The following is a 27772-nucleotide window of genomic DNA, read 5'->3' on the forward strand; positions in this document are numbered from 1 at the left end:
TCCACCCCAGCTGTAGCAGGGACCAGGCCTCAATGTCGGTCAGGTGAGAGGTCAGAGGCTTGTACTCATGTGCATACTTTTTGAGAAGGCAGTCTGGGGAATTAGAGAAGTCAAACCCACTTGAATCAGTTCAAGCTTATCTAGGGTCTGGTCTTCAGTCAAGAATCCAGGCCTAGTGATTTGCATAATTTGCATAGGTTAAAGAGGGAAAGTAGGGGAAGTAAAAGAATATAGTTTAATCCTAAACTAAGACACGAAAATCTAATTAACTTCACTTTTGCTTCTGTATCCTTATTATCCTATTTATATAAACTGTATAGCCTAGGAAAACTATGTAAAAAAACAAAGACTGTAAACTAACCATGACTCTAGCAGGAGTGGAGGGAATGGTTACTCCTGCTCCTGCAGCTGTATCAGTGTGAGTGTTCCTGTGAGCACTACACCTGCTCCAGAGTGTAATAAAATGCCTTCCTCTGCCCACTCTGGTCTTGAGTTCTTTGGGTGAGAATGGGCAAATCACATGGATTTTCCTAAGGTCAAGTGAAGGGAAGCAACAGGCAGTGGAAGCTCGCCAGGCTTACTCCTCGATCTTGTCTTGGGATGTCCTGTGATCCCCACAGATTAAGGGATGGCTACCACTTGGTCTTCCCCTGGGAGTCCTGTGGTCTGTACAGCCTTCCCTAAGGATTATCATAGGGTTCTTCCTCAGGACTTTGGCCCTGCCTAGGAAGTCCAGTGATCCCCAAAACCACGTTTCTCACACATCCCACTTCCCAAAATCAATTCATTTCAGCAAGTTGGCTTCAATTCTCAAATTGCTCAGAACTGAAACTCTTCCAACATTAGCCTGTTTTACTGCTTGCCTGAAAGATGCTGAACTAGCTTATTGCTTTTACACATAATTCAAGAGGTATGATATAATATTCTCAGCCAATCAAAAGATGTTCCCTGTGTACCTTCATCTGCCTTTCATTTAATGATCTAAACCCTACAATCCTTCCAAATTAATTAAAAACTTATTCACATCTAGTTTAAATTTTTGATTGATTGATTTAGTTGAACTGCCTGACTCTTTCCTGTTCACATTAATTAGGGTGAGGATAAAAAAAAAAAACTTTCCTTATACTTATGTCACATTACTACTCTTCATACATTCTATATTTTCCCTAAAGTATTCCCAGATCTCATCCTTCTACTGACTGCCTCTGTTTTTTTATCACACATCTCTTTATACATGAGACACATTTTTGCCCCTACACCTGTGCTTATTGACACCCTTTTTTTCAAAGCCTCCTTCTAGTATGACTTCCTCTATAAAGTCTACTCTGCCCTCAGCTGGAAGTGATTTCTACTTCCTTAATTCTCTCAGGCTGCTCTTTTTGACTTTCCCTTGGCACTTAATCATGTCCATGATTAGTGTCCCAGTTATTTGTTTGCATATTTCATGCTTGTATTAAATTCTAAACAACTCTAGAGCAGGAACTGTGTTGTTTTTCATTATTGTATTCTCAGTGCCTGAAACAGTGCTTGCACTTAGTAGACACTGAATAAATGCATATTCAATAAATTGAAGAGAAACTAAACAAAGAATATCTGTTTGTGAAGGAGAAGCTTATTTGAGAGTTGACACCAAGGGTCTTACGCTCCCAGACTGATTTTGTCTGGGCTAGGTAAAAAGGTCATTCTCTGCCTCATTTCTTACCTAGCCTTAATCATGGAATAGGCATTACCTCAGTCAAACAGCAACCTATTAAAGATTTTAGCTTAAAAAGACTAAGGTCTCCCACTGCATCCAGGGCCATCTTCAGTTGTGATCTGTATCTCATCACTGTACCCAGATGACTCTGGAGAAGAAAGCAAGGCTGGTGACCTTGCATGGCCCTCCCTAACTTAAATCCAATTGCATGTCATGGCTTCATCTCACTGATGTCGTGATCATCTTTGAGAATGAAGGATAAACAACAACAAATCATCAATAACCAGTAATATTCTATTGGGTAAAATCTAAAGCCTCTGGCAACTTGTGATGATTGCATTCTCAACCCAGGTTGGGAGAATTTCCTTAAGACAGTAAGTCAAATTAGGATAGAACATAACTGTTTAGTTTCTATTCCCTAGCTACCTAAATGCCCCATTGTCCTTTGAATTTGTTTTTTGAAAGGAATATGAAGTCAGTTCATCTAAAATTCATTTCTTCTGGCATTTGGAATCTGGCATTTTAAATTAGGTTTTACTATACATCTTGTCAGATGCAACTCAAATTTGTATACCATTTGAATAAATTAATGTGCCTAAGTTGCTTGTCTAAAAAGAAGCCTCAAAAAATATGGTTGGACACATAATATATAATTAATTTTTCTCTCTCTGAAAGTAAAAAACAGAACAACCAAAAAAACCTTAATGTTTACCTTTTCCCAAGAGGTGATGTTTAAATTTTTGTTAATTAATATTCAACTACAACAAGTGAGGATTTTTTTTAAATGACTAAGAGTTTCTAGGCAATGGGGATGAGGTGATATATTCATTGTTCACTCTTTAAGTTACTCTCCTCTATTAATTTTTTGGGAAAGTTTATTAGCAGTAATTCACGTGTTTTTATACAAAACTTTTAAAAATAAAGGGATTAATAAAACAACTTTTAAGTATTCAGATAGTGTTTTCATCCTTGCATTTTAAGGAAATATAGCACCTCTGAGTTTCATTTGCCTATATAAATTTAACCTGGAAAGACTTAACATGAACTGATACAAAGTGAAATGAGCAGAACAAAGACAACATTGCACACAATAAAAGCAGTATTGTACAATGAATCACTGTGAATGACTTCAGTAATCTCAGCATTACAATGACCTAAGGCAATCCCAAAGGACCCATGATGAAAAAAAAAACTATCTGCTTTCAGAGAAAGAACTGGTGTTGGCCGGATACAGATGGAAGCATCCTATTTCTCTCTCTCTCTCTCTCTCTCTCTCTCTCTCTCTCTCTCTCTCTCTCTCTCTCTCTCTCTCTCTCTCTCTCTTTCTTCCTGTTAGAGTCTTCTTGCACAAAATGCTAATATGGAAATGTTTTACATAATGGCACATATATAACCTATATCAAATTGCTTCTCATCTCGGAGAGGGGGGAAGGTGAAAGAGGGAAGGATAGAATTTGGAATTCAAAACTTTTAAAAATGTTAAAATTTATTTTTACATGCAATTGGTGTGAAAATAAAATTTAAAAAATTCACACTGTTCACAATTCATCCTTGGAAAGACAATGTAGCTCAAATGGAAGAAGCAACATATTGGAGAAAGGGGGAATTCAAATCCTCAGCTCTGTCATTAATTCCTGTTTGAAATTGGGCAAGTTGCTTAATCATGTTAAATTTTAGAAGGCATTTGAGAAAACCTAGATGAAGTTATTTGGGAGACACTGAGATAGAAGAAGGAAGGAAAAAGTCAGGGAAGAATAAGCAATTGGAGAGAGCTATTAAAAATTATGTGAAAAGAGGAACAACACAGATAGAGAGAGCTGAAGGCACAGAAGTACCTGAGAGATGCATTCAGTAGAAATAGAAAAGTTTGGTGGAACAGAGGGGTTCAAGTAGAAATAGGGTATCAGCTCTTTTTTGGATCTGTAGAGTTTAAGATGGAAATATTCAACAAGGAATGAGTAATGTGAGACTGCATGGCATTCAAGAGACAGATTAAGGCTACAAATAAAGATATTGGATGCATCTGCAATGATCTTATGATTGAACTCATGAGAACTGATAAATCGACAATAGAAAGAGTATAAAGACAAAAGAAAAGAGAATTTATATGGAATCCTCAAAAGAGGAGAGGCATTTTTAAGGGATAGGAGGGAAAGAGAGAGAGAGAGAGAGAGAGAGAGAGACAGAGAGAGACAGAGAGAGACAGAGAGAGACAGAGAGAGACAGAGAGACAGAGAGAGACAGAGAGAGACAGACAGAGAGACAGAGAGAGAGAGAGAGAGAGAGAGAGAGAGAGAGAGAGAGGACCTAGCAAAAAAAAATCACTAAGAAGCTGGCATCAAATAATTAGGAAAAGAATTAAAACAGAATAGTGTCACAAAGGTGAGGGAAGAGAGTATCCAGATTAAGAGAAAGGTCATCAGTATCTAAAATGGCAGAGTCAAAAAGGATGGGTACAAAAAACAAACACAAAAGGCATTGAATTTAGGAATTAAGAGATCCTTAATAATTTTCGAAAGAGAAATTTCAGTTGAGTGGTAATGAAAATCAAACTGTAAGAAGCTGAAAATTGAGTAGGAGGAGAGGAGGTAAAAATAGGGAATTAGAAAAGGCTTATCCCACACACAACATACACACACACTTTTGAGTTTGACTACAAAAAGGAGGAAATTTATAGGCTTATAATTTCATATTTTAAATAATTATTCTTGCTAATTAGGTGTTAAGTGAGGTTATGTATAGCTTGTCTCTGTTAGTAGGAAAAGAAGGGGTAGTCATTTACCTGATTTTCTCTTGTCTCACCACCATTTTTGTTTACCTTTATCTGGACACACATTTTTTCCCAATTAGAGATGTCAGAGAGACCCAACACCTGGTGGTCAGAGATTGTGCCTACCTGCCATGTGGGGAATTGAGGAAAAAGGAGCAGAAAATTGCAGACTCTGTTCAGTCCCTTGACATCCATCTCTGACCTTCCCAAACCCTGATTTGTTTCAAGGTTTGTACTGCTGTGCTGCTGGTTTAGGGGTCCTCTGGTCATAGTCTCCTGCCCAGACAAGGCAACACTCTGAAGGGAGATCCAAACTGGTCTGGGGCCTAAATGTTTAGTGTGATAGAAGGCTGAAGTCCTTTGAGGAGCCACTTCTTGAAAGGTAGCACAGCCCTATGCTTCTTAAATAAGATAATATTTGGAAAGTGTATTGCACAGTGCTTAGCACATATTAGGTCCTTAATAAATCCTTATTCTTTCCTTCCTTCTCTTTCCCTTACCATCTGAACATCCCTGTGACCAAGTACACATCTTGATTCCTAAAGGAAGGTTTAAAGATTGAAAGCTGCCTACCACCTTCATTCCCACCCCCATCCTCTCCTTTGTACTTAGGATAGGGTGGGCAGGAGATGAAGGCTCCTAGAGTGTTTTAGCCAAGACTGCTCTAGAAAGAAGCTCCTGACTCTAACTCTCCCAGACCCTGATGGAAACTCAGAGGCTTGAGTATTAACTGTTCTTTCCTCACCTGCCCAACCTTACTTACCCAGTTCTGAGACAGTTGAACTGCGCGTTCACCTCACTCCTCCACTCTCACCAACCTCTATTTGGCTGCCTAAGTAAAGCTCCATTTCCTCTACAAGTTTCTATGCTTACTTTCTTAGAGGAGTTTAAATACTGTCAGAAACCCTATAAATTTCCTGTTTTGTTACAAATCTCTACCTTTGAATGAAATCCTACTTTCCAAGCCATAGCTGTAGTTCTGTTCTGGTCTACCAGTATGATAACTGTCGCAAAAAGAAATGATGCTAGCCTTACATTATTTCTTCTTGATGAAGCCACGTTGTCTCCTTTTGATTGATGCTTTGTTTTCTATATAGTCATTAATCATTACTTTTAAAGTACATTTTAGAAATTTGAAGGAAATCAAGTCAAGCTCCATATCCAGTAGTTCAACAATCTGATTTTTCTCTTCTCTTCTTTTCTTTTCTTTTCTTTTCTTTTCTTTTCTTTTCTTTTCTTTTCTTTTCTTTTCTTTTCTTTTCTTTTCTCTTTTCTTTTCTTTTCTTTTCTCTTCTCTTCTTTTCTTTTCTTTTCTTTTTTTGGAACATTGAAAAATTTGCTTTTCTACAATCCTATAGGAACATCTTGTCTGCTGGCAGCTAGGTGATGCAATGCATAGAATGCCAGGACTGGAGTCAGGAAGACTCATCTTCCTGAATTTAAATCTGACATCAGACTCTTATTTTCTGTGTAACCCTAAGCAATTCACTTAATCCTGAGCTGGAGAAGGAAATAAATGGCAAACCACCAAAGTATCTTTGCTGTAAAAACCCCAAAATGGACCGCAAAGAGTCAGACATGAACGAAAAATGACCAAACAACAGTAGTATCTTGTTTATTACCTAAAATATTTGAAAGCTCAGATGATGACTTAGGAATCACATCCACCAATGCTCTTAGTACCCTGGGTTTAATCAGAAACCAAAAGACTTAGGAAGCATTTTGTTATATTAAAAAGAATTCTCATTTTTTGTTTTGTTTTGTTCTGTTTTACCTCAGAGGAACTGTGATTGAATCCTTGTTGTACCACTTCCTTGGACAAATAATTTAACCTTTTTGAGTTTGAGTTCCTCATCTGTAAAGTGAAAGAGTTGGATTAGATAATAACTAAGGTCCTTTCTAGATCTAACTCTATGATAATAAGCCTCATTCACTGGTCGATTTTGTCAGTAAAAAATGTCTATCAGTTGGTAGATTTAAGTGAAATGGACAAATTATCTGCATCTGGTTACATGGTCATGGTTGAGGGCTGGGACAAGGCATTTTGGTCTCCTAGATAAAGTTTGATGATTATACTACTTTTATGTTAGTTTTATGAGAATCTTTGAGCCTTCATTATGAGCCTTCACATGAATGTCACAAAATAAATATGTACATGTCATCGTACATAACAAAATAAATGTGCACCTTCATTGCTTGATGAATGTTCCACCATTAAAAACAATTAAAAACTTTGATTAAAATTAATATGTTAAAAAACTAATATATAACCCCCTTTCTCTTTACACATAGAACCCAAGGGAGTGGGTGCTACTTTTAGACCCAGTTCTGATGTATAAAAGATAAATTGTTTCTCTCACCTATAAAATGAAGGAGTTAGACTTGGTGATCTCTAAGGTCCTTTTAACTTCTAACTCCTATGATCCTGTAAAGCTGAAATCAATAGTGAGAAGGTGGTTGTCATAACAAAAGGAAAACAAGTACAGTGTTATTGATGTATGTCATATTTAGTGACTCCTTTACAAAGTAAAGTTCAAAATCCATTGTCTGGCATCCAAAGTTCACCACAGTTTGACACTGTCCTGTTTTCTAGCCCTATGTTATATTATTCCCCTCTACAAAGGTAGTCAGGGCAACAAATCAACAAACATTCATTAAGCTCCCAATGTGTCCCAGGCACTGTGATAAGTGTCAGGGATGCAAAGAAAGGCAAATGCAATACCTGCTGTCAAGCTGGCAATATAATAGTTCAGATTACATGTGAACAATTATGTGTGAACAAGCTATATAAAGGTTAAGTTGGAGATGATTAATGAAGAGAAAGCACTGGAATTAAAGGTGATCAGGAAAGGTATCATGAATTTTAGCTGGAATTTGAAGGAAAGTAGGGAAATCATCTGTCCTATTCTATTCTCTTCCCCCTGACCACATGCTGCATTCTTCCATCTCTTTGACTTTGCACTCAAAACTCACTCTTTTCCCTATTCACCTGTTGAATTCCTATACATTATTTTAAATTCCAGATCTTTCAATAACTTTCCTTGATCTTACTCGTAAATCATGCCTCCCTCCCTCAGCCCTTGACTTTTTGACAAACCACTCAATGCTTTTATCATGCAATATGTGTTATCAGGTATTATGATTGTGAGTCTAGGCTTCTCATAAAAACAAATGTCTAATTTTTCAACACTAACATTTTAATGATGTTGCTTTGTGGCAATGAGACCTGGAAGACCACTAACTCTGAAGAACTAAAGATGAGAATCACAGAGAGGGTGGGCAATGGGGAGGTGCATCATGGGTTTGATCAGAGGCACTCTGATAAAATATAACTCTATAACAAATGAGGCACTCTAAGGAACATGTGTAAAGGACACTATCAAGGAACTGTATGATAGGAAAAAGAAGATGGGGTGTTCATGTGGCAAGAGCAAGGGATGACAAGTAGACAGACAGAGTGCTCCAATGGTCTGTTTACAATGTTGGAAAAAAGCAAGGAATCCTTCTAGCATGTTGGGTGGAGAATTGTGGGGAATTTAGGGGAGGCCATGAACAACTGTAACAAAGGGTAATCAGGGATGGATCTCTCAAATTGGAATCAAAGATCCATTTGAGTATTTGATTATCTAAAGTGTCTGGCACAAAGTAAATGCTTAATAAATGTTAACTTGACTTTATTATCACTATGTATATGCCTTGTTCCTCTATGAAAACTTGAACTCTCTGAAGACAGGAATTTTGTCTTAGCTAAATTTCATATCATATTCTAGTGTCTCTTGTACAGTGTCCTGAACACATTAATTTAATATTTGTTGCAAGGGATGAATATGTGAATTTAATATGAATGGCTTTGTTCCTTATGAGCTCCTGCTGGCATTCTATTCCTTTGAAGTTCCTTTTCATTGTTTGCCTCGGTGGTTTGTAAGGTGGGCTTTTTTATGGCCCAGTTCATCTTGCCTCATTAAAAGGATTATCACATAAAAACCTTTTCATCCCTTGTCTACTTATACCACACATCACATAGAGGGCAGACGCACTGCTAAGAATGAATCTCAAAGTATCTTCCTATAGCTCCTAGTCATATGAACTTAGCTAATTCATTTTTTAAGAATGACAAGTAGTTACATGATCACAACTAGTTAGACTGCTACATGTACAACTTCCAGCCCCTTTGAATTTGCTAATGAAATGCAATTTTTCCTTTAAAATTATTCTTTTTTTCTTTTATTAGACTTCATGAAAGAATTACATGGAAGAAAAACCCAGAACAAAAGGGTCGTAATCAATATGAATGGAGATAGCATTCATCCTGGTAAAATAATGCCTCTATCCATGTATTCAAACATCACATATTTTTCTGCAATTAGAGATGACCTTAAGCTGAGTTTATGAGATCTTAGTTTCGCAGGTTCTCAGGTTTATATATCTGAGCTTGAAGGAATCTGAAAGGTCATCTAATCAAACTCTGTCATTTTATAGATGAGGAAGCTAAGGTCCAGAGAGGTTAACTGGCTTGCCCAAGGTCATAGAGCCAGTATCAGAGGCAGGAATTGGAAACTGGCCTTTTCTGACTCTAATTGCAGCACTTTCCACTATACCATACTGTATCCCTCCAGCTACCAAAAGAAAACATATAAAAGTTAGATGAATTTGGAAAAATAAAAGTGACCCTTATAATCCTCATATAATGAATTAAAAATATAATGAAACACATAAAATTTTATAAAATTTGGGCATATCCAGGTTCTGAATAATTTTCTTTTTACTTCTACCTGTACTAATGAATTTTATCTGATATTATTGAGAGATTTCTTCTCATATCCAGAAGTAGATTATAAATTAACATAATTGCTGGATTTTGCCTTTATGTTAAATGTCTGAAATATTTATATTTTTCATATTTGACTAGAGTTTTAGGTATTTAGATATGTAAAAAAAATTAGTTTGGCTATGGTGCAAAGTATGAGAAAGTTAATTTGATGACATTTACATATTATTTGACACACCAAGATAACTACTCGTCTATGGGATCTTAGTTCTTTACCACATAGTATGGAGGTGACCCTAACTTCTCAAAGGACATGCCAATAGAGTTAGAATACCAGTTTTGACAGTTGTTTAACAGTCTTCAGTGTCTTTGGACCGGACCTGGAAATAGTTTTCTATATGTCTATCATGTGATGTCCAGCATAGCAGAGTCTGGAAGTAATTATCATCAGAAGGTTGGCCGCCAGTTGATGAATTGCTATGACCACAACTGTATACAAAGATCATTTATTTTTCCTACATATATGTTGCACAATAGGGTATTTGATGCAGAATCAAACATATAAGAATCACAGATTCTTGATGTATTTAAATATGACAGACCAGAGAAATCATTTGTAGTTCATTTGTTCTACACTTGACTTGTGCGGCCTGTTGAAATAGCCGTTCAGAAAAAATTGTGCTACTATATGGAACAGGGACAAGTGTGTATAATACTAAGTATGAAAAGGTATTTTTGTGAGAAATGTAGGGTTATCTGTCAATATTTTAGTGATTAGAGGAGACATACAATTTGGCCTGCCATTTTGCAAATGGCCTAGTGTCCTAGAATCACGGGAATTGGATGATTGGTCCACTCCAATGGGGATCACTAACTCTAGATGGTAGTAAGATTATGGCATTGCTGAGCTCTTCTAGTTAGATTCAGGCACTACAATGTAACGCTTCCAGGCTACATCTATTTCTTGCAAATATTCTACTTTATTTGTTTAACATCTTTCTATTAGGAGAAATATTATTGGTTGTGATGCAAATGCATTCCCCCTGAATATTTAGGATGTAGTTTTTATTCTGAAAATGCAAAACCCAGAAACTAATATTTTGATTTACATTGTGGAAAAAATACTCTATCCACTTAAGCACCTAAGTGAACCTTTTAAAAAATCTGATTGTCAAAAAGAGAGGGGCAAATTTAGAACATATGTGTGTGCCAAAGCAGGCATTGTTGAGAGAATCTCAGACAGAATCAACAGCTGATTCATGGCTTCTGCTAACATAAAACATGTTTGAGATTAGCCTTTACTGCTTTTCTCTTCACTTCATGATTTCAAAGTTTTAATTAAACTCATTAGGCACCAAAAAATGCTCTCTGTTGTTTTCAGTCTAGTCATTGTTGAAGGGAATTCTCTGCATAGGAATAGTTCAGCTCATCAGTAATTTGTCTGAAGCCCTAAGAAGTTAATACACACAGTCATATAGTTATAATGTATCAGAGACATGATTCCAGTACAAGTATTCTTGACTTGATGGCTGACACAGCCACTGCAACAGGTTGCCTCTCACTTGTGTTGGTAAACAAAATGGCCTTTGTTTTCTTTGAGTAACTCAGTGTATTTCATTAAGCCTTACTAGGTGCTGGGCCCCAGGCCCAGAGCCCTATTAGGTGTGGAGCCTATGTGGGTATGGATTGGTGACTAGTGTGGGGCCCAAGGTGGGGTTGGCTAAGGGGAGGTGTTAACTCCAGAGCCATGCCCTATGGGGTGTTAACCTAATCTATGTGGATGTGAACCTCCTAGGGTCCTAAGGGGAGGGGCCAACTCAAGAACCAATCACCAGAGCCTGGGCTCTGGTCATTCAGACGATGCTTGATGGTGTCAAAAACTCTATAAGAGGAGAGAACACAGCTTGAAGATACTTTTCCGTTTAAGCCAGAGACAGCTACAGCCGAAGCTGAAGATAAAGCTGAAGCAGGAGCTGCCGGTAGCAGAGTGCTGAGCAAGAACTTGAGGCCAGTGGGTAATCTTCTTACTGGAGAGGGGAAGCATGTATGTGATTTTGTTTATTACCATCATGCTTCTCTGTGGCCTCCTGGTTACTCCTTGTGAAGTGGACTTATTGGGCATGGAAGCTTTAGATCAAAATATCGAAATGGGGACGCTGGTTCATGGGTCTGTTACTTTGGAGCTTCAGTTAATGCTTTAATTCTTCTGCCTTCTACTTAGAGAATTCCTTATATCCTGCGGTTCTGAACCATTCAGACATATATATGATTCTCTTTGAAATCATAAATTCTGCCTTCAAAGTATTATATGTATATGTATATATATATATGTATATGTATATATACATATATATATATAGTAACTCTAGTTATATCATTAAAAATATGGGAAGCTACATTTCTGAACAAGTCTACTACTCAATTATGGCCTTGTCTATATGATGCCACAATCACTAGTTGAAGGGTAAGACGTTTAATCAAACTTCTTAGTTTACTCAATCGATTTGCTATTTGACCAAAGTTGCCTGTATATACAATCTGTTGTACTGAATTTAAATTAAAAAACTTGGTTAGGGGGCAGAGCCGAGATGGCAGCTGGAAAGCAGGGACTAGCATGAGCTCCTTACTGAGTCCCTCCAAAAACCTATAAAAAATGGCTCTGAACCAATTCTAGAACTGCAGAACCCACAAAACAGCAGAGGGAAGCAGGGCTCCAGCCCAGGACAGCCTGGATGGTCTCTGGGTGAGGTCTATCCCACATGGAGCTGGGAGCTGGGAATGGAGTGGGGCAGAACCCAGCCTGAACGGCGTGGACCATCCAGACAAGAAACCGGGCGGTGGGGGCCCTAGCGCCCTGAATCAGTGAGCTGCGGCAGTTACCAGACTCCTCAACCCACAAACACCAAAGACTGTGGAGAAGGTTAGTGGGAAAAGCTGCAGCAGTGGAAGGAGTTCTCGGTTTGGCTTCCAGCCCAGGGGGCAGCGGAGGTGGGGCAGCTACAGTTGCTGCCACTTCTGGCCCCAAGCCCACCTGGTGGGAGGAATTAAGTGGCGGATCAGAGCAGGAATGCACAGCCTGCTGAAGATCTAAACCCAGTCCCAGTTGGGGGTTCTTGCAGAAGGAGGAGTGCTGGTGTGACAGACCTGGCACCTCCCCCCAAAACATGGAACATAGAACTCGTTAGTCTACAAGCAGTCATACCCCACTGAAAAACTCAAGGGTCAAGTTAGTTGGTTGGGAATATGGCCAGGCAGCAAAAACACACCCAGATTCGGTCTCAGACTTTGGATTCTTTCTTTGGGGACAAAGAAGACTAAAACATACAGCCTAAAGAAGACAACAAAGTCATAGAGCCTACAACAAAAGCCTCCAAGAAAAACATGAACTGGCCCCAGGCCATGGAAGAACTCAAAAAGGAGTTGGAAAAGCAAGTTAGAGAAGTAGAGGAAAAATTGGGAAGAGAAATGAGAAGGATGCGAGAAAACCATGAAAAACAAGTCAATGACTTGCTAAAGGAGACCCAAAAAAATACTGAAAAATACACTGAAGAAAACGCCACCTTAAAAAATAGATTAACTCAAATGGCAAAAGAGCTCCAAAAAGCCAATGAGGAGAAGAATGCCTTGAAAGGCAGAATTAGCCAAATGGAAAAGGAGGTCCAAAAGACCACTGAAGAAAATACTACTTTAAAAATTAGATTGGAGCAAGTGGAAACTAGTGACTTGATGAGAAATCAAGATGTTATAAAACAGAACCAAAGGAATGAAAAAATGGAAGACAATGTGAAATATCTCATTGGAAAAACCACTGACCTGGAAAATAGATCCAGGAGAGATAATTTTAAAATTATTGGACTACCTGAAAGCCATGATCAAAAAAACAGCCTAGATATCATCTTTCAACAAATGATCAAGGAGAACTGCCCTGATATTCTAGAGCCACAGGGCAAAATAGAAATTGAAAGAATCCATCGATCGCCTCCTCAAATAGATCCCAAAAAGAAATCTCCTAGGAATATTGTTGCCAAATTCCAGAGCTCCCAGATCAAGGAGAAAATACTGCAAGAAGACAGAAAGAAACAATTTGAGTATTGTGGAAACCCAATCAGAATAATACAAGATCTGGCAGTTTCTACATTAAGAGATCGAAGGGCTTGGAATGCGATATTCCGGAGGTCAATGGAGCTAGGATTAAAACTTAGAATCACCTACCCAGCAAAACTGAGTATCATGCTCCAAGGCAAAATATAGATTTTCAATAAAATAGAGGACTTTCAAGCTTTCTCAGTAAAAAGACCAGAACTGAATAGAAAATTTGACTTTCAAACACAAGAATCAAGAGAAGCATGAAAAGGTAATCAAGAAACAGAAATTGCAAGGGACTTACTAAAGTTGAACTGTGTTGTTTACATTCCTACATGGAAAGATGACATGTATGATTCATGAGACCTCAGTATTAGGGTAGCTGAAGGGAATATGCATATATATATATATATGTTTATGTTTATATATAAGTGAATATGTATGTACATATATATCTGTGTGTGTACATATATATGTATATATACATACATATATGTATGTATGTATATATATATATATATATATATAAAAGAGAGAGAGCAGACACAGGGTGAGTAGAAGATGAAGGGAAGATATCTAAAAGAAATAAAATCCAATTAACATACTGAGAGAGGGAGATAGGGAGAGATAGAATGGGATGGATTATCTCCCATAAAGGTGGCAAGAGGAAACAGTTCTGTGGGAGGAGGGGAGAGGGAAGGTGACGGGGGAATGAGTGAACCTTGCTCTCATCAGATTTGGCCTGAGGAGGGAATACCATACATACTCAATTGGGTATCTTACCCCACAGGAAAGAAGAGGGAGGAAGATAAAAAATAAAAGGGGGGGATGATGGAGGGGAGGGCAGATGGGGGTGGAGGTAATCAAAAACAAACACTTTGGAAAGGGGACAGGGTCAAGGGAGAAAATTCCATAAAGCAGGATGGGTTGGGAAGGAGCAAAATACAGTTAGTCTTTCACAACATGAGTATTGTGGAAAGGTTATACATAATGATACACATGTGGCCTATGTTGAATTGCTTGACTTCTTAGGGAGGGTGGGTGAGAATGGAAGAGGGGAGAGAATTTGGAACTCAAAGTTTTAAAAACAGATGTTCAAAAACAAAAAAAATAAGTTTTTGCATGCAACTAGAAAATAAGATATGCAGGCAATGGGGCATAGAAATTTATCTTGCCGTACAAGAAAGGAAGGGAAAAGGGGATGGGGGGGGGTGATAAAGGGGAGGGCTGACTGGGGAACAGGGCAACCAGAATATATGCCATCTTGGAGTGGGAGGGAGCGTAGAAATGGGGAGAAAATTTGTAATTCAAACTCTTGTGAAAATCAATGCTGAAAACTAAATATGTTAAAAAAAAATTTAAATTTAAACTGGTAAAAAAAAAAAAAAACTTGGTTAGATTTAGCAAAATCAGCCAATAAGTTGATTGAATGCCTAAATGATGTTCAGTAGTTTTGTGGTTCCCCATACACACACCTTTTTAAAATAGATATTTTTGTGTTATTATGATTGTTCCTTTCTGCTATTATGACCAAACCATTTTTTGTATAAATATCATCTTGGACATAACTTAAAGACAATTAATAAAATGTTCTTTCCTGAGTTGATCTTATAATCCTATCCCAAGGCTTTTAGAAACAATTGCTTCTCCCCTTCTTATTGTATATCCTTTTGAGCCTTATTGAATTTAATTGTCTCTGAATTAATAATAATAATATAATATAATATAATATAATATAATATAATATAATATAATATATAATGTAATGTAACATAATGTTATATTATATTATATTAATTATATTACATTATATTATATATAAAATATAATATAAAATAATAAAACTACCAAATTTGGGGAAATGTTAAAGTCTTGAGAAGAAGAGGCCTTCTTTTTCTGAAGAGTAGGAAGTTTAATGTTTGCAGATATTTGAGTGTGCATAATAATGACTTACAAATCTAAAATGGTTTTCTTGTTAGGAATATAAAATATGTAGCTTGGTTTTAATAAAATTATAGCATATCAAATATAGACATGGAGCTTATTTAGAAAATAATGTAAATTCTAGTAATTAGAGGAAACATAGAATGTGACATGCTATTTTGTAAATAACTTAGTGGTTTGACACCATGGGAACTGGACAATTAATCAGCTCTATTTATTTTAAACTGGCTTTAATTTTTGTAAAAATTAAACTATCAGGTCATGAACACAAATAAATCTTAAATCAATTAGTTTGTGTCAGTTTGTGAACAAGAAAATGTAAGGGGAGTGTCTTGGTAAGCAAAATGGGCTCTTAGCACTCAGTTCAACCAAGTGGCATGAAGAGTTTGACCTTTGTTTCCTTGATTAGATTTGGGAGTCCTTGGTGACCTCCTTGCCTCAGGGGAGGGCCTAGTTCACACATGAGATTGAGTGACATGTGTGGCTCATCAGAGGCTTTTAGACCATGTGGGTTTAAGTCACCTCTTTGTGACAATTGTAGGTCATGTGGGTGAGTCACATGTGTGACTCACCCTTGACCCTGAAAAAGTTATAAAACCATGGGTTGGCTTTCTCTTTTTCCGGAGTTCTTACCCACAGCCATGGTGGCACGTGTGACTCTGTGCCAGCCCTTGTTATGAGCTCCTGGGCTGAACCTAGATGTTGGTAACTATGAATTATATTTTGTCTGTCTGTAGATGTTTGTAATTTGTTTGTATTTTCTCCGAAGTTCAGGGTGCTGGCTTTTTCCCCTGAACTAAGTGAATGGTATTTGTACACTGAATTAAAGTAAGCTCGTCAATCCCTTAACGTTGCTTTCCTTACTAAAGCAGATCAAAAGAACCTGGGCTTTGGCAGCGTTCTTGTTGTTTGGCTTGTGTTGGTCTTTCACCTCCACAAGAGCTGCTAGCCAGATTGTTGAAACAGGGAGAGAAAAAATGTTAATGTTACAGAAGACAAACGTTACTGTGTTTTTTCTAGGTTTGAAGGTTTCATCTTCAATGTCACATAGATACAGGAAAACAAATTCATTTTCAGACAAAAAGCTGAATCAAAGAAGAGCAGCCATTACTGCCTTTTTAAAAATCACTTTGAGAATAAATCTATCTTGATTCCTATGTGTTTTGAAATCTAATCAAGTGGGTAGGAAAATCACTGGAGAACCTCTAGATTAAGTCAACAAAGGGAGCATACAACCAAAAATGGCTTTTAATTGGCATTTTGCTCCAATAGAAATCATATTACCCAGAAGGTAGAAAAGCATATTGTTCTTGAATCTAAGTCATGTTTTCTTTAGGATACACAAAAATGATCTAGTACTTCAAGTGGCATTGTATATTATTATCAGTATAGATACTGTTTTCATATTTCACAATTTCCCCTCTTCTTCTCAAAAAACAAAACAAAAATCTTTTTTTGCTAGGAGGAAGGTCAAAGAAGAGTGAAGAAATCCTAAAGGTCTCAGGTGTGGTTAGGTAATGTCTTTTATGATTTTTTTTCTATTACTTATTGTAATTTTTCTTTCCTTTCCAACTCAAAGGAGCAATATAAATTACATTTTTCAATATTACTGAGATCAGCATATATATCTTATTTCATATACAAATAGTAGTGCTTCAGAGATGATTTTATAGCCCCTTTTCATGAACCAGACTCTTCCTTTCCTTGACAGATTTTGGGTGTCTAGACTAAAGTGGGGGGGGGGGAATGTAATTTAACAATTCACTCTACATCTGAGACAAGAAAATAAACAAAACAAACAAAAAACAAAACGTTCTTGTAGTCAACTTCCCTAAGACATGGGATTCAACTTGTCTACATTATTAGCTTTGTCCTAAAAACTCTTCTGGCATCTCTAACAATCAAACAACCATTATTAAATGCCCCCAATTTCATCCTCAGCACTAACCATAATCTAACTACATAATAACTATATGTGTAATAGGAAGGTAGCATTCACCTTCTTTAGGAGTATGGATATATATGAGGCATTCTAAAAGTCAATGTATCACCTACCTTATTTTACTATCCTGACATGTAGTAGCTTATGTCATGTAGATGCTTAAATTCAGATACAAAATTCAGAACATGTAAATACATTCACTCACAAGCTTCTTTCTGACTACCTACTTACTCATCATCCTTGTGTGATGTGACTCCCAAACCCACCATTCTACTGAAGCTATTCTCTAAAAAGTTGTTAAATCCCTGACTTAGTCTTCATCCTCTTTGACCATTCTATATTTTTAACATGGTTTTTCACCTTCTTCTCCTCAATCTTCTGCTTCCTTTAAACTGTGCTCTTTTGGTTCTTCTCCTGACTGTTCCTTCTGGGTCGTCTTTGGTGGTTCATCATCAAGCTGCTTTCTTCTAAATATTAGTGTACTCCAAAGATCAGTTCTGGAATTACTCTCACCCCTGTGCCTTCTGGCATCTCTCAGTAATTTGCACCTCTTCCAATGGGTTCAGTTATCATCTGTCTACAGAATAATCCTAAATCTATATTTCTGTCCCTAGTCTCTTGATTGAATTCTTGTCACACATTGCCAATAGCCTGACAGTCATTACCTCCTACGGTCTCAAATTAAACAGGTGAAAAACTGAATTCATCATCTCCCCCTTCCCAAGAAAAATCCACCTTTTCTTAGAACTTCTCTATTTCTTTTGAGAGCACTACTATCTTCTCAGTAACCTAGGTATATAACATCAAAGCCATCTTTGACTATCCCTCCTTTCTCACTTCTTCATACTGACTACTATTAATTCTACCTCATAGAAAGCTTAGCACCATATATTTAGAGCTGCAAGGGACCTTAGAGATCATCTTGTGCAACTGTGACATTTTATAAGGATTAACTAAGGTTAAATGGCTTGGTCACACAGCTAATAAATAACAGAAATGAGATTACACCCAGACCTTCCTGAGTCCAAGTGAAGAATTCTATCTGTCACACGTGGCTGCCTTTTTCTACAACATCTTTATCCATCCCTGTGTCTCTACTCAACCACGTCTAGCCTTTAGACTTCTAATTGCTCTGTTTTCCCCCAGTATCCCTCCCCAAACAGCCAAAAACCCCTTTACACAACCATCAAAAATCATATTCCTAAGGCACAGCTCTGACTCTTTTACTAAACAATCTTCAGTGGTTGCTTCTAGAATAAAATAAAAACACTATGAATGGACATGTAAGGACTCACAAAGACTTTCTATTCTTATTTTTCATTACTCTTCCTAAAATTCTGCAGTTCATGCAACTAGCCTTACCCAATTATCTGACCCCTGAATTTCTATAAGACATTCCTCATGACTGGAAGGAACTCTTTCCTTAGTATGCAACTTGCTAATTGTGCAATTAGGGCCACCTTTTAATATCTGCATCACAGAGTTGTTGTGAGGATCAAAAGAGACAATGTTTATAAAGTACCTAGCATAGTGTCTGGCACATCGTAGGTATCATCTTCATCATCATCTTCATCTTCACCATCATCATCATCTCATCCATTCTATCTCTGACTCATTAACTCTTCTATGGATTATCTAATCCACATAATTCCATTCAATTCATAGGTTCTTAGCTTTAGAATTTAATGGGAACTTGGGATTATCTGGTTGAGCAACCTAATTTTATCAGTAAGAAAACTGAGTCCCAGAAAAATTAAGTGACTAAAGTCAAATAAGTAATAAGTGACAGAACTAGTATTTGAACAAACGTCCTCTGACTCTAGATCTAGCACCTCTTCCACTGTTCAATTCAATTTAAATCAAATGTTTACTAAGCATCTACAATATGCTTAGTAATGTGGTATTTAGAGAATTTTACTTTTCATTGTCAAGGGTATCACCATAGTCTTTTCCTACATGGATATGCCAGTTTATGTGAGAATTACAATAGTAAAAGAAGAAAAAAAATTGTCTTCATGACCTACCAAAATAAAAATCCCATGTTCCAAGAGAAAATGATTGAAGAAACAGAAAGTAGATTGAAATAAATCAGAAAATTGACATCAATTGAGATAGAGTATCTAAGCCATATTTGTTAGTTAAATTAGATATTAATCAAAGAAGCTTGAAAATGAACAGATGCCTCATTTTGTGACTTAAACTCATTCTGACTCTCAAATTATACTTAACCATAACTAAAACTATCTTTCTTAATGGGGCATGGAATATTATTTAGAGATCGTCAAAATGGAATTTTACATGGTATATGTATACACATGTGCACATGTGTATATGTATATACATGCATGCATTTTTCAAAATAAAATTATGACAAACTTCTAGCAAGTTAATGTAAAGGCTGATTGGATGGCAAAAATTTCAATATATTTAAATTTAAGTTAATGAAATCATCTCTGTAGCACAACTATATGTTTGTGGATATGTATATTATATGATATATATATATATATACACATGTGCATATGCATGTGTATGTATGTCAGTATGCATATATAGAAAGTCACCTGAGACCCATGGAAGGAACACGTAAAGAGATATCTTCCAGAGTATCTTAAATATTTTCTCCCTTTCCGTTGTTTCTAAATACCTCTCAGACACCTTAAATTAAAATACTTACCTAACAAATAATTTTCCCTTGGAGGCAAAATCCCACTGTTATATAATTTTAGGGCTGCTTTTAATTGTATAGTTGTTCCAGTTAATTACTTTTAAAAAATATGTGTCATGGATTCTATTATAGTTACTATTAAAAATTATCATGGCATAGTAGAAATGTTCTATTGAAAGGAAGGCAAAACAACACAGAATTTTGGCCTTAGTTACCTTAATCTACTTCTAATGAAGCAGAAAAGAAAACAAAAGGACTATAGATTTAGAAGGATCATTGAGTCCATTCACCGTTCTTCCCCTCATTTTACAGATGAGGAAGTTGATACTCAGAAATATTAAGTGAATTTCCTGGGGTCACACAGCTAGTAAGAGTCTGAGGCCAGTTCTGGACCAGACACTAGTCCCAGATGCTAAACTATTTCTCAATGCTATTTCTCACCCGTTGGTGACACATTCAATGCTTATCCTGTGCTAGACTACTATGCAAACCTTGAAATATTATGTAAATGTGTTATTTATATGTTCTTTGAATTATTCATGGAACTTCTCCACCCCTACAATCAAGAATCCTCAAAGGAATCAATCATAAATCAAGAACAAAAAGGGACCTCAAAGATGAACTAGTCCAGCTGCCTCATTTTGCAAATGAGAAACCTGATTCCCAGGAACTTTAAATAACTTGCCCAAGGTCATACAAGTAATAACCATCAAAGTCAGAATTTGAACCGAGGATTTCTGACTCTTCAGTCAGGCCTCTACCCACGAAGCCATACTTTCTGACTACTCACCTTTTTTAATGGAATTCATATTAAAGGGATGCTGGGACAAGTTACTATCTGGCTATTATTCTTTTTAAATTTGCTGTTCTTCAGTCTATTGCACAGGTGGATTTTATCATTATACTGTTGCTGATTTTTACTGTTGTTGCTATTACTACTAGTACTATCATAATAATACTTTGTTATTTCAAAAGATAGGTTAATTCTTTACAACAGGAACTCACATCACTGAGAGATCATAACTTCATATCTTAGAAGACAATCTTCATAACTTGCTAAAAAATCATTAATTGCCCCACAACCAGGCTTCTAGTAACAAGCCCTTCTGTTATCCTGGTTCTTAAACAATAGACATGTATCCTGTCATTCACAACCATTTTAGTGTGCTAAGTCTTAGCATAATTTACACTCTCACTCAAGAATTCAGAGCCACCTGAACACCATAATAAAGCATCTACTACTATTACTGCTGCTACTGCTGCTGCTGCTGCTGCTGCTGCTGTCATACTGAAGTGAATGAGTCATGAGTCATTTGTTTATCAAAATGGATGGATTTATGAAACTGATTGAAGAATATTATTGCTACCATTAATTTACAGAAAGGTCATCCTCAAGGATCCCCAGCTAATTGTGAATCCAAGCAAATTTTTGTAAAGAAATAGCTGGAACAATGCAACATATCATAGCAGCTTACAAAAATTGAGCACCTGCAAAATGCCTAGAAAGACATGATCAAGTAATGAGAATTAGGTTCTGGGTGTTCATTTTCTTTCACAAACTAAGAAACAGATCTCATATTACAAATATGAACCTCCAAATATCTTTGAGAATTCAACATATACATAATTCTGAAGGAAGAGCATTATTATAGACAAAATTCTTGCCCACATTTCCAAGACTATAAAAATCTACAAATATTTTAATAGATACTGGCATACTGAATACCCATCACCTCCAAACCAAGTGGAATGAAAAGTTCTACAAATGTGGAGATGCAACAAAAGAAATCAAAGCAGTTCAGGAGCAATTTAAACTGCATGTCATTCCTGTCATTCTGTCTCCTACTGGACTGGTCTTAAAGATTCTTTCAGTGATCTTGCAGAAGATGAGTTTATAGCCTAATACTTTTATTCAATTGCCAAAAACAATTCATTTTGCCAACCTGCCCAACAGTATGCAGAGCATTAAACAAAAAGAAAAACAGTTGGATAGTGACTTCTCCCATGACTGTTTTTCTTGGATTCCATCAAATATGAGAAAAATTAAAATGATGATGATGATGATAGTAGTAAATGACACACCTACAACGATGTTGGAAGGTAGAGTTCATTACTATTTTACAATAGTAATTATTGCTTTAATTTGCAGATGAGAAAATTAAATAGATATAAAATAAAGAAAACTAATAGATGTTTAGTGACACTGTCACAAAACTAGCAAATGCGGAAGCTGGGACTCGAAACCTTATACTCAACTGTGCTAGTTATGGAGAGGATATTAAGAGATATAGCCCTGCCATGATGGAGCATTTAATTTGGTAGGCAGATTATTTGATTGTTGACTTTTCGTATTGAAGAAGACTAAAGTGACATCACCATGTCAGAGTCAAGGTACAGTGTATCCAACTGTGGCTGATTAGACAATATAAGACTTGAAGGTTCTATTACAGGTTAGAGACAAATAGTGCATATGAACATTTGAAGAGGAAATGTCTTTAAATTTGTGCATCTTGTGTTTCTTTTAAACTACTACAATTCTGCTTCACTCATAGAGCACAGCGCGGTCTTTGATGCAGGCATGCCGTGCTGGACAATCCTTTGCCAGTGTGTCCCATGTCTTACAATTGATTTCAAAGTCTTCAGAGAGACCTTAGGAGTGTCCTTGTATCTCCTTTTTCTGACCTCCATGTGACCACCTGCCTTGAGTGAGTTTGCTGCAAAATAGTTTTTTTAGGCAAACATACATTTGGCATTTAAACAATGTGGCCAGCCCACCAGAGTAGTGCTCTGTGCATTAGAACTTGAATGCTTGGCAGTTTAACTTAAGAAAGGGTGTCAGGCCCAGTACCTTATCCTGATAGGTTATCTTCCGAATCTTCCTAGGACAATTCAAATGGAAGCAATTCAATTTCCTGGCATGATGCTGTTAGACTATCCAGGTTTCACAGATATACAATAATTGTGGTCACCTCAACAAATCTGTAGACCTTCAGTTTGGTAGGCAGCCTAATACCTCTTCTCTCTCACACTTTCCTTGGAGCCAGAACTAGCTCCGGCAATGCACGTGTTAACTTCATCATCTATGTGTACATCCCTGCAAAGCATACTGCCAAGTTAAGTGAACTTATTCACAATATTCAATCATGTAACCAATGATTCCATATATGGATGGTGTGGTGGTAGCTGGTGGAGAACCTATGTTTCTTGGTGTTGATTGTTAGGCCAAAATTAACACAAGCAGCAGAGAACTGATCTATGTTTTGTTGTATCTCAGCTTCAGAGGCTGCATTGAGCACACAATCATCTGCAAACAAAAAAGTCATGCACCAACCTTCCCTCTGCTTTAGCCTTTTCAAGTTAAATAGTTTACCATCAGTGGTGTAGTTAACCTTGATGCCATTTTCATCCTCACTGAAGGCTTCTGACACATAGAGGACGTTGAACAAGAGCCATGATGCAGTTAAATATATTTAACGTATAATTGAAGCACAAAGCAATTGCTGTTTTTAGGTCTGAGAAGGGATCTTACAACATCTTGTTCTTTTGGATTCACTGACAATAAACATCCTTTACAACCTAAACTAGCCCTCTATCTAGATCCACATATGCTTTATCTAGTAGTACTACTACTACTACTACTGCTACTACTACTACTAGTACTACCAACACTACCACTACTACTACAATCACCACCACTAGTAATAAAAATAATGATAATAATACTAAATATAAAATAATGATGATGGTAGTTTACATGCTTACCTTTTCTGAAAATATTGTGATATATGCAGTAATATAACTTGTAAATTTATAAATGAATGAACATTTTTCTTAGTCTCCCAACTTTTCATTATAATGAAATATGTATGTTAATACATACATATACATATATACATCAACATTATCTGTGGATATGTAGATTGTTATAAGTTGTCATTAATAAAATAACAGTAAAAATTTAATTGGATTTTAAAAACTTTGATCTTTGGCATCAACATGGTACTTGTTTGATTTATTAATGAAGCAAGGAATGTATTTAACATGGGCAACATCCATTTTAATATACCTGGTAACATGCCATTAATAGCAAATCAGTGATTATAGGAAAATGCAGCTATTAAGAAAAAAAAAATCTCTCTCCAATAACTTTAAAAATTAAGGGTGACAATAACTTTCTTAACTTCTTCATACACAAAGCATTGAAAAGAATATGAAACCCTACCTGAAGTCATTCTGTCAAAGAATAGAAATGGTTGTGTTATTGTTCAGCCATTTTAGTCCTCTCTGAATCTTTATGACCCCATTTGAGGTTTACTTAGCAAAGACACTGAAGGGGTTTGACATTCCCTTTTCCAGCTCATTTTATACATGAGGGGATGTTTCAACAATCCGGCTAGCAGCTGTTGGGGGGGTGAAACACCAACAGAAGCCCAAAAACAAGAATGCTACCAGCACGCTGCAAAAGCACAGGTTCTTTTGATCTGCTTTAGTAAGGGAAGCAACATTAAGGGGTTGACAAGCTTATTTTAATTCAGCATACAAATATCATTCACTTAGTTAAGGGGAAAAAACCAGCACCCTAAACTTCAGAGCAAAATACAAACAAAGTACAAACATCGACAGACAGACCTTGTCTGATTCAAATCCCATTACACAGTTACCAGAGTTTAACAAAGTCTCAGCATCTGGGTTTATGAGCTGGAAGGCTTCTTAGCTACAGCAGCCTGGAGTCTCTGCATCAGCACCACCGTGAGTGAGAGCTCTGCGCAAATGTCTCTGTCTTCTCTTCTTACAGGATTTCAGACATCATCAAACGTCATCTGAATGACCAGAACTTAGGCTCCTATGATTGGCTCTTGAGTTAGCCCCTCCCCTTACGACCCTGGGAGGTTCACATCCACATAGGTTAGGTTAACACATAATAACAGTTAGAGCCTGGGGCTTAGCACTTAGCAAGACTCAATGAAATACACTGAATTACTCAAAGGAAATAAAAGCCAAACTCTTCAAGGGCACTTGATTGAACTAAGTGCTAAGAGCCCATTTTGCTTACCAACACAGGGGACTGAGGTAAATAGGGATAAAAGATTTCCAGGGTCACACAGCTAACAAGTGCCTGAGGCCAGATTTGAACTCAGGAAAATGAGTCTTCCTGACTCCAGGCCTAGCCTAGCTGCCCAAATAGTAGAATATAAAGATAAAAATGTCAAAAAGCCACTCACTCAATAAGCAATTTTTCAAGATGAATTTCATGTTAAATATCCATTTTGACATAACTTACAAAGGGAACAGATAGAGCATATAATGAATATCCACAAATCCATCGCTTGAACTAAAAATAAGATTATATCACCCTTAATTTCTTTGAAATTCTCATGTCAGTTTATAGCTTTCATTATACTAATCCTCTGTTAAAAACAACACTTGCTATGTGTTTCTATTGTTTTCTGTAATGAGGGGAAAATAGCTGTTAAGACTCACCATAATCTTCTCTTAACCTACCTATCAAATTTTATTTTTTACTGATCCCTAAAACACATCAACCATTCCAATCTAATCTCTTCAGTTACACAGGAACAATAAATCTTAACATCTACCATGCTCATTCTTAACTTTATGCCAATGCTTAAGCTCTTCCCACCTCCTACTTTCTACTCCTAGCTTCTATTGCCCCAGTTTTTCCTCTCATCAGCTTTTCAACTTCCAACTCATCTTTCAGAGCTAATTTTAATCTTTCCTCTCCTCCTCCATGAACCCTCATCCAATTATTTTACCCTGCATTAGCTTCTCACTTTTTAACCCCTAAAGCCCTTATTTTCTTGACAATTCATTTTTTTAAATATTTAGTTAGTTTTAGTTTTCAACATTCACTTTTATGAGGTTTTTAGTTTTAAATTTTCTCTCCCTCCTCCCCATGATGACATGCAATCTGATATAGGCTATACATATACATACTAAACATATTTCCACATTAGTCATGTTGTAAAGAAGAATTAAAATAAAAGGGAAAAACCACAAGAAAGGAAAAAACAGAAAATACTATGCTGCGATCTGCATTCAGACTCCAGAGTTCTTTTTCTGGGTGTGGATAGTATTTTTCATCATGAGTCTTTTGGAATTGTTTTAGGTCCTTGCATTGCTGAGGAGAGCCAAGTCTATCAAACTTGGTCGTCACATAATGCTGCTGTTACTGTGTACAATGCCTTCCTGGTTCTGCTCACTGCACTTAGCATCAGTTCATGTAAGTCTTCCCAGGTTTTTCTGAAATCTGCCTGCTCATCATTTCTTATGGAACAATAGTATTCCATTACATCCATATACCACAATTTGTTCAGCCATTCTGCAATTGATGGGTATCCCCTCAATTTCTAATTTTTGGCCACTACAAAAAAAGCTGCTATAAATATTTTTGTACAGGTGGGTCCTTTCCCCATTTTTATGATCTTTTTTGGGATACAGACCTAGAAGTGGTATTGATGACTCAAAGAGTATGCACAGTTTTATAACCCTTTGGACATAGTTCCAAATTGCTCTCCAGAATGGTTGGATCAGTTCACAACTCTACCAACAATGTATTAGTGTTCCAGTTTTCCTACATCTTCCCCAAGATTTATCATTTTCTTGTTTTGTCATGTTAGCCAACTGATCTAGGTGTGAGATGGTACCTCAGAGCTGTTTTAATTTTCATTTCTCTATTCAATAGTAATTTAGAGCATTTTCTCATATGACTATAAATAGCTTTAATTTCTCCATATCCTTTATTTATCAATTAGAGAATGACTTATATTCTTATAAATTTGACTCAGTTCTCTATGTATTTTGGAAGTGAGGCCTTTATCAGAGACACTGGCAGTAAAAATTGTTTCCTAGTTTTCTGCTTCCCTTCTAATCTTTGTTGCATTGGCTTTGTTTGTGCAAAACTTTTTAATTTAATGTAACCAAAATTATCCACTTTTCATTTCATAACGTCCTTTATCTCTTGTTTGGTCATAAATTCTTTCCTTCTCCAAAGATTTGACAGGTAACCTATTCCTTTCTCTCCTAATTTGTTTATAGTATCAACTTTTATGTCTAATTCGTGTACCCATTTTCAGTTTATCTTGGGATAAAGTATAAGATATTGGTCTATGCCTAGTTTCTCCCATACTATTTTCCATTTCTCCCAGAAATTTTTGTCCAACAGTAAGTTCTTATCCCAGAAAGTGAAGTCTTTGGGTTTATCAAAAAATAAATTACTATAGTCGATGACTACTGTTTGACCATTCATTTTGATACTTAACCATGTACTGTCTTTTTCTCTCCCTATTTTGCTCCTGTATATCTTTTCTCATCAATGATATTACAAAGTATTTCAGGGCAAAGAATGTGATTGTACTTCATATGCACCCCATAAAACATTTTGAATTGTACTAACCAAATAGTAGATGATCCATCAATTTATGTCTAGAGGATCATAGAGTCATTGATTTAAAGCTCAAGGGGACCTTGGAAACCATCAAGTCCAAACCTTCCCTTTAATGGATGAGAAAACTGAGGTTCAAAGAGCCTATCTGACACAGGATTCAATCTCAGATGTTCCTGACTGTGAGTCAAGCATTCTATTATTGATTGGCTACTTGAAATGTATGTACACAGTAATGTTGGTGAACCATTGTGAAATGGCCCAGAGTATACTAAGGATCATGTTTCACAAGCAGTTTTTTTTTTTATTTAATTGCTTTTATTAACATATGGCCTTTGCCCAATGAACAAAGAGAAGAACTAAACCATACCCATATTTACATTCTTGCTAAAAGTGAAAGGAGAAAAGACATAAACAGTTTGCAACTAATTGAAAAGATAGCTCACATATTCTCCATGGAGAAATGAATGAAGGCATTAGCCAGGTTTATTTTATTACG

This window comes from Trichosurus vulpecula, chromosome 2 (assembly GCF_011100635.1).
Source record: "Trichosurus vulpecula isolate mTriVul1 chromosome 2, mTriVul1.pri, whole genome shotgun sequence".
Taxonomy (NCBI): Eukaryota; Metazoa; Chordata; class Mammalia; order Diprotodontia; family Phalangeridae; genus Trichosurus; species Trichosurus vulpecula.